The sequence below is a fragment of the Chelmon rostratus genome, chromosome 23 (genome assembly GCF_017976325.1).
Source record: "Chelmon rostratus isolate fCheRos1 chromosome 23, fCheRos1.pri, whole genome shotgun sequence".
In the NCBI taxonomy this organism is placed as follows: Eukaryota; Metazoa; Chordata; class Actinopteri; order Chaetodontiformes; family Chaetodontidae; genus Chelmon; species Chelmon rostratus.
The window spans coordinates 6093490-6105643 of record NC_055680.1 but is presented as its reverse complement, the minus strand read 5'-3'; the positions used below and the strand labels follow the sequence as shown (position 1 = coordinate 6105643).

Below are 12154 nucleotides of genomic sequence, written 5' to 3'. Positions count from 1 at the left end.
AGCATAGGTGTATCTAATAGCATTATTAATAACAGCTGTATTCCATTTAGGTGAGTCACTTCCACAGCCCTGGTAATGCGTCTACTGTCTCACTGGCCTGGCTTACTGACACATGTAATGGAATTAGAGCCACCCTTAATGTTATTATGAGCCCCGTGGGCTCTTTATCATTATGAACTATTTAACATAGTCATTGCATTCAGTGTTAATATAAACATTCTGAGTTATGTTGTCCCTATATCGGCCTTGGTGAAGTGTTAAAATAGATGACCAGCAGCAACATTTGGCTACTACAGGTAGCTAATTCTTTGCGTAATAAAACATTAGAAATTTATTGGCCTAATTAAAAGCATTTTCACTTTTTCCAACAACATTGCATAATTAGGCTTGTCTGTATTTTAGTGCGTAGAAAAACGTGTAGGATAAAGCAAAAAGAGAAGTTAACACTAACTGCATGGTACAAATACATAAATATAGATAGTAGAACTTTCTTGTGACCACTGACATATGATAATTAGCATTCAAGACAAGGAGATTTTAAATAGGCTGTTGTCCATATTTTTAAATACATATTTTTTTATGGATACATTTTGATTTCATACAGCATTTCAAATACATGTTGAACTGAAATCCAATATTGTTTCACACATAAAATTACTTCATTCATGAAATGAATGTAGCTATAAATGATTTCTTCCATCTCAACCAGTTTTGCTATTGGAAAACCAAGTGCTCTTACTTACCTTTTCTGTTGGTCGTTTGAGGGGTTTTTTAGGTGCAAATTTTCCAGGGTGTCGTGAAGGCAGCATCAGCCTCCTCTTCCAGTCGTTTCGCACAGGCGCACTGGCCCCTAACATGCAAGATGAGAGCAATGTGTGTGTGTGTGTGTGTGTGTGTGTGTGTGTGTGTGTGTGCGTGTGTGTGTGCGTGTGTGTGTGAGAGAGAGAGAGGGAGAGAGAAAGAGAAAGAGAGTATTTTAATAATCTCATTTTTATATTTGAATTTTGAGATGTTGGTAGTGTGTGTGAAGGTGTCGTGTCTTAATTGAACTAGGTGTAACACACTGTTATATGCAAAATAGCTTCCAGCACGTTTATAGACCTAAAACTGTATGTCTCCAAAACCATCAGGATAATATTCTGTATCTAACCTATCTAATCTAACCCTAACCCTTATTTTCTGCCATTTGTAGCCTATTAGAAAACAAACTTATATTACACACTATTATACACGTTACCACTTGCCAGTAATTTGGTGCCTCCCTTGCATATAAGTAACACTGCTTACAGTATTACTGATTTAAAATACATGTTTGTAGCCTCACAAATTAATTTACTGCGGGATGTGTGTTTAATATCTTTGTACATTTACCATGGCATCACTGTGAATACCCAGCCTACTGTAGGAATCAGACTCTTAGCACCCCCTGGTGGATTTAAATGAAATTACACTGGTGCTACATCAAAGGGTGAACTGGTGGTTGGCCAGGTTCATATCTCAGAGTGACCAGCACATAGTCGCACGCTTCCAAATACCATAAAAGGTAGGAACTGGACCAATAGAAGACAGCAATGAAAACAGTCCACACACTGGCTCCCTCAAGCACAATTTAATAGTACATGTCATATTCTTACTGCCCACAATTTGTTGATCCCTATCAGCAGACAAAAAGCACACATTAAAGATATTACATAACGTATACATATAACACATGTATATTTTAGATATAGATCTTTCATTTTTGGATGTTTGGCTAATATGGGATTACTTTGTGCTAGTTAACTGATCCTGTCACATGGCAGTGCTACCAGCAGGATGGGGCAGAAATGCTTAGAGTGAAATGCTGAGGAGCCAGTCGTGAAATAAGATACAGTTACCATCAAGACACACTGTCTACTTCACTGTTCGGAAGTGTGAGAAATGTGTGTGAGTCAAATGCTCAAACCAGACAAGCAGTGATTGATTTCACTGATTTTCAAAGAGACTGGACTAAGAAACCTGTTTGCTCACCTTGATGTATGGCCATGAAAGTCGTGAATGTATACAGGTAAGTTTGTTGACATTCATAAAGACATGAAGGTATGGAGAGAGTAAGTGAAAAGGTTTGGTGTGCACTTATTCACCCATGAAAGTTCAAGATGCCCGTGAGCAAGTAACTTAGGAGAAGAATGTGGTATGACTGGGTGCTTCCCAGATGTGAGCGCACGTATATCACAAAAAAAGTAGCTGACTAAAGGGTGTGTACGCGCTTAAAAACTTCTCCAACCAGACAAACAAATGCCGGCATCTTAGGATTTGTCTTTTTTGTATTGACACAATAAAATGTCTCTGAACAACAGAGACAAACAGTAGGATCAAAGCTGATGGTATGTGTTCAGAATTTCACAAGAACCTAGAAACTCATTTGAAGGTTCCTTATAAAGGCATCAAACTATATTTATACGAAAAGGCAGCAATATGAGGTGGCCAAGCTCAGTGTGAGAGATTTCTCACCTTGAAAAGCTCCCTGATTTAAAAATAAATAAATACATTACATAAAGTATAATAAATAATATAATAAACATTATGGATAGAAAGATTATGGAAAACTTCTATTCAGATTTCCACAACCTTTTTATTTACACTGTGTAGCATGTTTGCACACGTGTGTGTGTGTCTGTGTGTGTGTGTGTGTATAATTTTCTACATGTAATAGAGGCTTTTAAAACCGTCACCCTTTCATCTGCTGTGCATTAATTGGAAAGGTTGATAGTCATGATTAAGAGGTTCCTGAATAGCTTTAACAGCAAACTGCATGTTTAAATTAGTTGCATTTGTGTCCCTAATTTCTCTACAATCTACACAACTTGTATTTACAGAGAATAATGTATCACTTTTTTTATGAAGAGAGCTCAACCAAAACAATCATGTATTTAATCCTTATTGGTATCAAGTGCTGCTATTCATTCCTGTTACTGAGCTCTGGACCAGGATTTGTCAGACTTGTGGACATTGCACTGTTGTTCTGCTCTGTTTGCTACCCTTTTGGCTTTCTATTCTTTTTTACTATATTGGCACATTCCATTTTCATTGGTATATTTTATTGTCCACTGGTATATTTTATTCTGTCGGTACATGTCACTGTGTAAATTTTATTCTGCTTGTATATTTTATTCTGTTTGCACATTTCACTTCCATATTTTATTGTTTATCGTTTAGTATATTTTATTGCCTTAGTATATTTTCATTCTGTTATATTTTTAATTGCTTTTACAAATATTTTTACTGCATGTGTATTTAATTTTATTGTAGTTATCTTAATTTTATTCTTTCTAATCTTCTTATCTTTCTTACTATCTGTTTCTAACATGGGGGTTGCAATGAAAATTTCATTGACATGCTCGATGACAATAAAGACTCTTGAATCTTGAATCTTCTGTCTGTCTCAGTGAATGCATCAAGTCCTGAATCAGCAGCCTCCAGCCAATATAGCAAAGCTTCAGAGGGATTTGTATAAGGAGCATGAGTGGACTGTTCTGGCTGTCCAGGCCAGTCTGCTCTCAGAGAAGTGTTTCAGCAACCGGGCCAACACAAACAGGCTGAATACAAAACAGACAGAGGACGTGAAAAATACATGCATACAATATTAGGATGCACGGCAGTTTGCTGCATTCACAAACCATCTTTAAGGTTTTCCAAAAGGTAACTGGACTTTTTGGAGGTTCGAGAAGACATTTCACCTCTCATCCAAGAGGCTTCTGCAGTTCTAACTGACTGGTGGGGAGTCTCATGTGTTTATCCTCTTGCAGGGTCTAGGATCCGCCTACCTGTCATGTGAGTCATTAGGCCAAGGTGTTAATGGGTCAATGGGTGGGTCCTGGTGTGAGTCATCAGGGTCACATATGAGTCATCAGGGTCACCGGGGTCTTGCTGCCAATGGCTGTTGAGCTGCCTGGGGAGGGGTCTGAGGACAGCATTGTAAGAGGTTGATAAGTGGTGTCTTAGGCCATCTCCTCGGTTGAGTGATGGTCTTTCCAGTTTGTCATGGATGGCTTCTTTCACTCCTCTTTCAAACCATCTGTCTTGTGTCTGATGGTATGACGATACTGTTTAGCACCACATTTGTACAGAGGAAGATAATGCACTAAAGTGGGTGTTACTTTTATCAAGTGTTGGTGAAATTGATTTTGCAATGACTTTGGTTGAAATAATTCAGTTATGTATCAATAGAACAGCTTAAAAAGGTATTTTTGCTAAAATCCACTAAAATTAAAAAAAATAGACTGAAAGTAAAGTTATTTTAAAACGTAAGGATACTAAACAGGGAGCATTAAATATGTAAAATAATTCAGCACAATATTTACAATGTGATTCTGCTTTAGAAAAATGTGATGGATGAAAATTTAAATTCCACTCAATCAAGCTTAGTAAAAGTAGCGCACAACATGCTCAGACGTACAGCACAAAGAACCACTTACAGCAACAAAGGGTAATATAATTAGTTACTTTTACTCATGAGAACCAGTTGTTGTTAAAGACCCTGCCTTGTGTTACAGTATGTAGTGTGACACAAAGTAAATGAGCACACAGAGTCAAACAGGTCAGGTTCGACCAGATCTGCATACCTTTTTAAGGTTCATCTCAAAGGAGGAAGTGGTGACAGTAAATTGTCATGTTAAGCTTTTATTTCCTGGTTCCCGGGCCAAGGTTGTCTAAGCCAGTGAAGAGTCTGTCTCTCTTCACTGACTACAGCCGTGACAAAGGACTGTCGCTCAGCACTCACAGCAGCTGTGCACTGATAAGCATCAAACAAGCACTACGCTGCCATACAAGCAGCACACAGGACCTGACAGTCAGGGGCTGCCCTGTATTTCTCAGCAGGGAGAGGTTAAAGACATAATGGTAAGTAGAATGAATGGCTGTGCCTTATTTTGCAGGGAAATGTGCTGAGCATCTATATACTGGCACATATCCAAGTGTATCTCATATATGAAATGACTGAAGTTGGTTATACATTTTGGATGTACTAACACATTATGTATTTTTTCAAAGGTTTAACTCATGGATTATGGGCTGATCTTCTTTGTACTTACAGGTTGGTTTCTCTTGTTTCATTATTCTGCTTTTTTGTCTTTCTAAAGCGATTTAAACTTGTCTGCTGTGGATGGAACTGAAAGAGGACAACTTATAAGATGGCAATAGCATGAAATAACTGTAACAATTGCTAATAATTATTATAATAATATAATTATAATTGCAGGTTTTTAGGGCAGGAATTCGTAGTAGTACAGAAAGTGTGGGGTTACTGGATTTTTTTCATCATAGTTATGAATGATAATCAAACAGTGGTAAAGAAAGTGAATAGACAACACAGTACAGAGACAGATGTGTACTGTTGGACTTGGAATATTTTGAATAATCTGACTGTCACAGTACACACAGTACAGATATTTCTGCACATTTCATGTTTTCTGCTCTTCTTTTTTGCTATCAGTGGTGAACAGTGAACCCTGATGTACTGAGACAGACTGAAACTTGATCTGGCTCAGGCTGAGGTGGAGAAATAGTTAAGGCATTAAACGTTGCATCCAACAAAGCGGTTTGGTTCAGCTTCAGTGGAGCACAGCCCACTCAATGACACAGCAGAAATGGTGGAGAGGGAGGGTTTTTTCCCATTGCGTATTTAGCTATGAATAAATAAGAAACTTAGGTATAAATTAACAACAATGTTGTACATGAACAATATACAAAACTATTTCAACTCCTAATAAAGTGCTGGTTGTTGTTCTTTAAACTGATGGCAGGTGCAGATGAAAAAAATCTTAATCTCAATTCCAAATATCTCATCAATGAGGAAGAAGCCACAGTAATGTTGTTCAGCAGGACACATAGTGCCTCTTCAAATTCACCAGAAAAGAAAAAGAAGATAATTAATAAAAAAAAAATAATTAATCAATAACATATTGTTTGTTTCAGGAGTACTGCTCAGTGTTGCGGCTGCCCAGTCACGTCAGTACTACTTCGTGGGTACACCACTGAACTGGAAAGGTGCGCAGAGCTTCTGCAGAGAGTCCTACATTGACTTGGCCACCATAGAAAACTCAGCTGACATCGCAGCTGTTGCCAGCACCACACTGAACTACACGGGCAAGTTCTCAATATTCAAATCACTCACACACATACATACTGTGTGTGTGTGTGTATATAGACAGTATATAAAAATATGATCATGTGAAATGTGAGAGAACAATAATGAACAGAGGAGACACATACTTTGTGTGTGTTTTTAAGTGATGTTTCGTCAGTTGTAAATCATTTAGGTCAATTGAGTGCTTGAAAATAGTTTTTAATTCCTGCTGTTTTATATAATGAACATCTTTTTGAACAGGCAAGGCTTGGATAGGTCTCTATGATGATTTGAAAGATAGCTGGAGATGGTCCCTGAGTGACAGAAACTTCTACGGCGATGATGGGGCAAAGTTTAGAAACTGGCAAGCCGGCCAGCCCAACAATCTTGGAGGACAACAGTACTGTGTGGAGCTTTTAAGTCAGAGTCCATACTTTGGCACATGGGAAGACACAAACTGCAGCCTCTCACGACACTTTGTGTGCTACAATGGTGAGTTTTTGTATGGCTTAAGAATGAACACAGGGCAAAATACATGTTCTACTGAGCATTTCCAGAAACATTTTGACACTTCTTGTACCATTACCCGTGTCTTGTACGTCATCCTCAAGTACTTTTGGGCACATATAAATAAAACGTTAATTTCTTATCATTATTACTTCTCTGTATTTGTTATGTGGAGGTGATATGAGCAATACTTCATACCACTGAATCCAGATCTTTGGAGCTTCCTACCTTCTGCCACTGAAACTGTGTACATTGAACCAAAATGAGTGTTGTCTATAAGTCCATTCTGACAGTGTTTATAAGTTATCCTCATCCATATATTTCCAGGTACAGTAGATGGCATGCCATCCTTTGTTAAGATCAACAAATCTCTGAATTGGACCGAAGCTCAGAGATTCTGCAGGAAGAATCATGTCGATCTAGCCAGGTGCAGTACTGAACCAACTACTTAAGCTCTTGTCTGTTCTGTTTATCAAATCAGGTGCTTCTTCATTATTGTGGCAGTTGACTGGAATCTCATTTTGAGAATGTTCCCAACACTGTCAAGGGGATCCAAAAATGCAGCATGGCATTTTAAGGCTTCATCTTCTTCTATTATGACCTGTATTACTGTTTTATAGTCAAAGTATGGCAGCAGACTGTATACCTTTATTTTAATGGAGGCAGCACGGTGGTGCAGTGGGTTTCTGCTAATCGGCTAATTCTTACAGTCCAAAGACATGCAATTAATTCTTGACTCTAAATTGCCCATGTGAGCTTGAATGTTGTCTGTCAGCCCAGTGATGAACTGGCGACCCATCCAGGGTGGATTCCGCCTGTTGCCCAATGTCGGCTGGGGTTGGCTCCAGCCCACTACACCCCCCACCACCTGACATTTTTTTATGTCTGTTCTCAACCTTGGTGTGGATATGCTACTGTTTCTTTTTCAGTATAAGAAATCAGGCAGAAAATGACATCATCACAAACCTGACAGCTGGGCACTTTGTATGGATCGGTCTGCACCGGGAAAAATTGTGGTCTGATGGAAGCAGCTCTCTGTTTCGAAACTGGGCTGACAATCAACCAGATTCTGGCGTGGAGCAGTGTGTCACCACAGTGTTAACAGACTTCGGACAGTGGTCAGATGATAACTGCTCACTCCGTTTCCCATTCGTCTGTTCAACAAGTAATGCATCTTATTTCTGCTCACACACTGTATGAAGAGAGGGTCACTGTTTGATTAAGGACCGAGGAGCAAATATATTTCATGAGATATTTGAGCAAATATACACTGTGACATAGATGATCAAATGTTAACACAGTCACACATGAGCCAGTTAATTCCAGACAACAGCAGCCATAGCAGTGAGCAACTACAAGTAGCAATGGTGATCTGTTAGCAGCAGCAGTTACTAAAATAAACAACAGGTGGGTGAAAGCAGGGAGCTGCATGTTCACCTTGACATGAGGTCAGCTGCTGGACAGTGAACAGCTCTAACTAGCAGCAGTTCTAAAGACAAGAGCGCCACAAATATATTGAGGAGGCATTTAAATAGACAGCTCTGTAGTGTTTTTTGATTCGTTAATCAGCGTGGCCAAACTGACTTCATGATCCTCCCTGTCACAAGGCTAAGTGTAATGTAAAATGCAAACAGTACAAAACAAACACCGAAGCCAATCCCATCTTGACAACAATGGTCACAGCTCCGATTTTCTGTCTCAGCTCCTCCAAACCCAGGCAGCTTCAGACCAATGGGACAAGACGAGAGCAGCATCACTCTGCAGTGGAATGAAGTGAAAGACAACGTCAGCTTTATTCTCCAGTTTAATGATACAGAGACAGAGATCACTGCACCAGATGGAGGTGGAGCAGTAACTCACACAGTCTCATCTCTCACTGCTGCAACTAAATACACATTCACCCTGATCGCTGTGTTTGAGAGCATCAAAAGCAGTGGAGTCAGCATTGCTGCAGTCACTGGTAAGATGTTTGACCTCATTACTACACAGTTTAGCGTCTCAGCAGCACTGTAAGACAAGAATTAGATGTGTTAAATATTCACTTTCTGAATGTGGATTTAAATGTTTGTTAAAACTATATTTGCCAGCACAGTAAAATGTGTTATCATCCAGATTCCAAAGAAAAGTTGTAACGATGTGTAAAATATAAATAAAGCACAATCTGATTATTTGCCAATCCTTTTTTCATCTATATTCAACTGAAAATAGCACACAGACAATGCATTTAAAATGTTCCTGCATCAATTTCACAGTTTTTTGTGAATATATGTACAATGCTTATTCTGAGCTTGATGCCTGGTCTCTTTTCTGTCTCAGCTCCTCCAAACACAGACAGCTTCACATCAACAGCACAAGACGAGAGCAGCATCACTCTGCAGTGGAATGAAGTGAAGGACAACGTCAGCTTTATTCTCCAGTTTAATGATACAGAGACAAAGATCACTGCACCAGATGGAGGTGGAGCAGTAAATCACACAGTCTCATCTCTGACTGCTGGAACTAAATACACATTCAGTCTGTTCTCTGTGTTTGAGGACGTCAGAAGCAGTGGAGTCAACATTGATGCAGTGACTGGTAAGATCAGGCATGTCCAAACTATTCCATAAAGGGCCGTGTGGCTGCAGGTTTTTGTTCCAACCAAGGAGGAGCACACCAGGCCAACCAATCAACATCAAGGGATCATTAGTTATCAGCTGAAGACTGAGATCAGCTGATTAATTGATTCCAGCCTGGTGTGCTCCTCCTTGGTTGGAACGAAAACCTGCAGCCACACGGCCCTTTATGGAATAGTTTGGACATGGCTGGGTAAGATGTTTGACTTTATCAGTGTCTTATGAATTTATCATAACAGTGTTGTTTTCTGTTTGCAGTGTACACAAGGCAATATTCTAGATGATAAAAGTTGTGTTCGAATGTGTGCATCATAATTAATTCTGTGGCTATCTAGTGTCCAATAAATTAGTTTGCGATGGTGTGGCATCAACTGGCCAGTTAATAGCAGTTAGCAGCAGTCATAGCTTTTATTGGACAAGTGTCTGAAAGCTGGTGTCATTTTTTTTCTCACCTTGGAGACAGCTACCAAACAGTAAACAGAGAAACACTTGAATGCACCAGGCATGCAAACATCTGGCTATGTTGAATGGAATCAAGACAATTATGCAGACTGTCCTTTGTTGACGAAATTGTTCACTGCTTTATTTTTCTGTGTCAGCTCCTCCAAACCCAGACAGCTTCACATCAACAGGACAAGATGAGACCAATATCGCTCTGCAGTGGAATGAAGTGAACGACAATGTCAGCTTTATTCTCCAGTTTAATGATACAGAGACAAAGATCACTGCACCAGATGGAAATGGAATAGTAACTCACACAGTCTCATCTCTCACTGCTGCAACAAAATACACATTCACCCTGTTCTCTGTGTTTGAGGACGTCAGAAGCAGTGGAGTCAACATTGAAGCAGTCACTGGTAAGATGTTTGACTTCATTACTACACCATTCTAGAGTCTCAGCAGCACTGTAAAACAAGACTGTGTTTGATGAGTCCAATATTCACTTTCTGGATCCGCTTTTAAATATAACTTAATTCTATATCTGGCAGCAGAGTAACATATTTTTGTAACCCAGTAAAAAATAGTATTCCTTAATCTTAATGGAAAGATTTCATAATAATTATATCTGTGATTGAAAGTAATTTCATGAAGATAAAAAGGGGAAAATATGGTGTAATTCATGTTTGAAAATTATAGCATGTATGTTGTAGAATAAATATGTTAAAAAGGTCAATGTTGAATTCAAAGGTTATGAAGAGTTTATAGTTTTTCTAATCTGTATCTGGTTAAACTGTTTTAATTGAGCAGGAGTGTAATGCTGTGTTCTCATTGGTCAATGCTGTGTCCATGAGAGAAGTGCGTGATCAGGAGATGGGCCAACCAGAGAGCGAGTTAGAGAAAAAAATAGTGTTTTGGAGAGAAAAGCATCGGCTAAGCTGAAGAAGTGAAGTCAGTTTTTAAGTCATTGTTTCTATCAACTTGTGGACTAATTCCTGGACTGTGAGCTCGACATTCTGTTTATATGGCTTATATCTGCATGTTTGTGAGCAGCAGAAGAACCCGACCTGGACTTTTGTGAGGCTGTATTCACTTGGTATGTTACGCTAGTCAATTAAGTATCAGAGTAAGTTGTACAGTCCTCCATTAGCCAGGTAAACGGGCGGTAGGCCACCTGTTAGCTAAAACGGCTAAACCAGCGGAGGCATACAGCATTTTCAATGAGGGAACGTTGAGGAAAACCAGACAGCACTCTGAGTGTCCGGGCACTCAGCGTCTATCTGGCCCGTTGGATTAAAGGACGCAGAAGACTCATCTTTTTTTTCTTCGTTGAGGGTCCCGTCAACACGCTGGATCATCAGCACTGTGCTTCAAAAGTCACGGACTGACAGTATATTGAATGTTTTCCATCATCAACTTCATTGAGTTGTTTTTTTTCAGAAGAGGAAAAGGACCATCTAGATTTGTACTGTTTAAGGACTGCATGAAATGTGACACATGCATTCGCAAACCGTTGTGGTTCAATGCAACCACCTGTTGCACTTTTGTCCCTCATAGTCAGCAATACTTTTTTATGTGGGTATGGAAAATGGATGCTTTTAACAGACAGTCGGAGTGAGTTCATGAAGTCATTAAGTGATTTTTTTCCCTTTCTCAGCTCCTTCAAACCCAGACAGCATCACATCAACAGGACAAGACGAGAGCAGCATCACTCTGCAGTGGAATGAAGTGAAGGACAACGTCAGCTTTATTCTCCAGTTTAATGATACAGAGACAAAGATCACTGCACCAGATGGAGGTGGAGCAGTAAATCACACAGTCTCATCTCTCACTGCTGCAACTAAATACAGATTCACTCTATTCTCTGTGTTTGAGGACATCAGAAGCAGTGGAGTCGACATTGCTGCAGTCACTGGTAAGAAGTTTGACTTTATCAGTGTCTTATGAATTTATCATAACAGTGTTGTTTTCTTTTTGCAGTGTACACAAGGCAATATTCTAGATGATGAATGATATGTTCAAATGTGTGTATTGTATTCTGTGGCTATCTAGTGTCCAATAAATTAGTGTGCGATGGTGTGGCATCAACTGGCCAGTTAATAGCAGTTAGCGGCAGTCATAGCTTTCATTGGACAAGTGTCTGAAAGCTGGTGTCATTTCTTCTCTCACCTTGGAGACAGCTACTGAACAATGAACAGAGAAACACTTGAATGCACCAGGCATGCAAACATCTGGCTATGTTGAATGGAATCAAGACAATTATGCAGACTGTCCTTTGTTGACGAAATTGTTCACTGCTTTATTTTTCTGTGTCAGCTCCTCCAAACCCAGACAGCTTCACATCAACAGGACAAGACGAGACCAATATCGCTCTGCAGTGGAATGAAGTGAACGACAATGTCAGCTTTATTCTCCAGTTTAATGATACAGAGACAAAGATCACTGCACCAGATGGAGGTGGAGCAGTAACTCACACAGTCTCATCTCTCAC

At 39.5% G+C, this 12154-nt stretch overlaps 1 long non-coding RNA gene across 1 annotated transcript; it reads left to right on the top strand.

Annotated features, from left to right (window-relative positions):
• Window positions 1-4809: 4809 nt before the first annotated feature.
• LOC121627023 lies at window positions 4810-6118 on the top strand. The gene is made up of 3 exons (XR_006007984.1): window positions 4810-4881; window positions 5032-5074; window positions 5956-6118. It is a non-coding gene; the product is annotated as an uncharacterized LOC121627023 (long non-coding RNA).
• Window positions 6119-12154: the final 6036 nt, after the last annotated feature.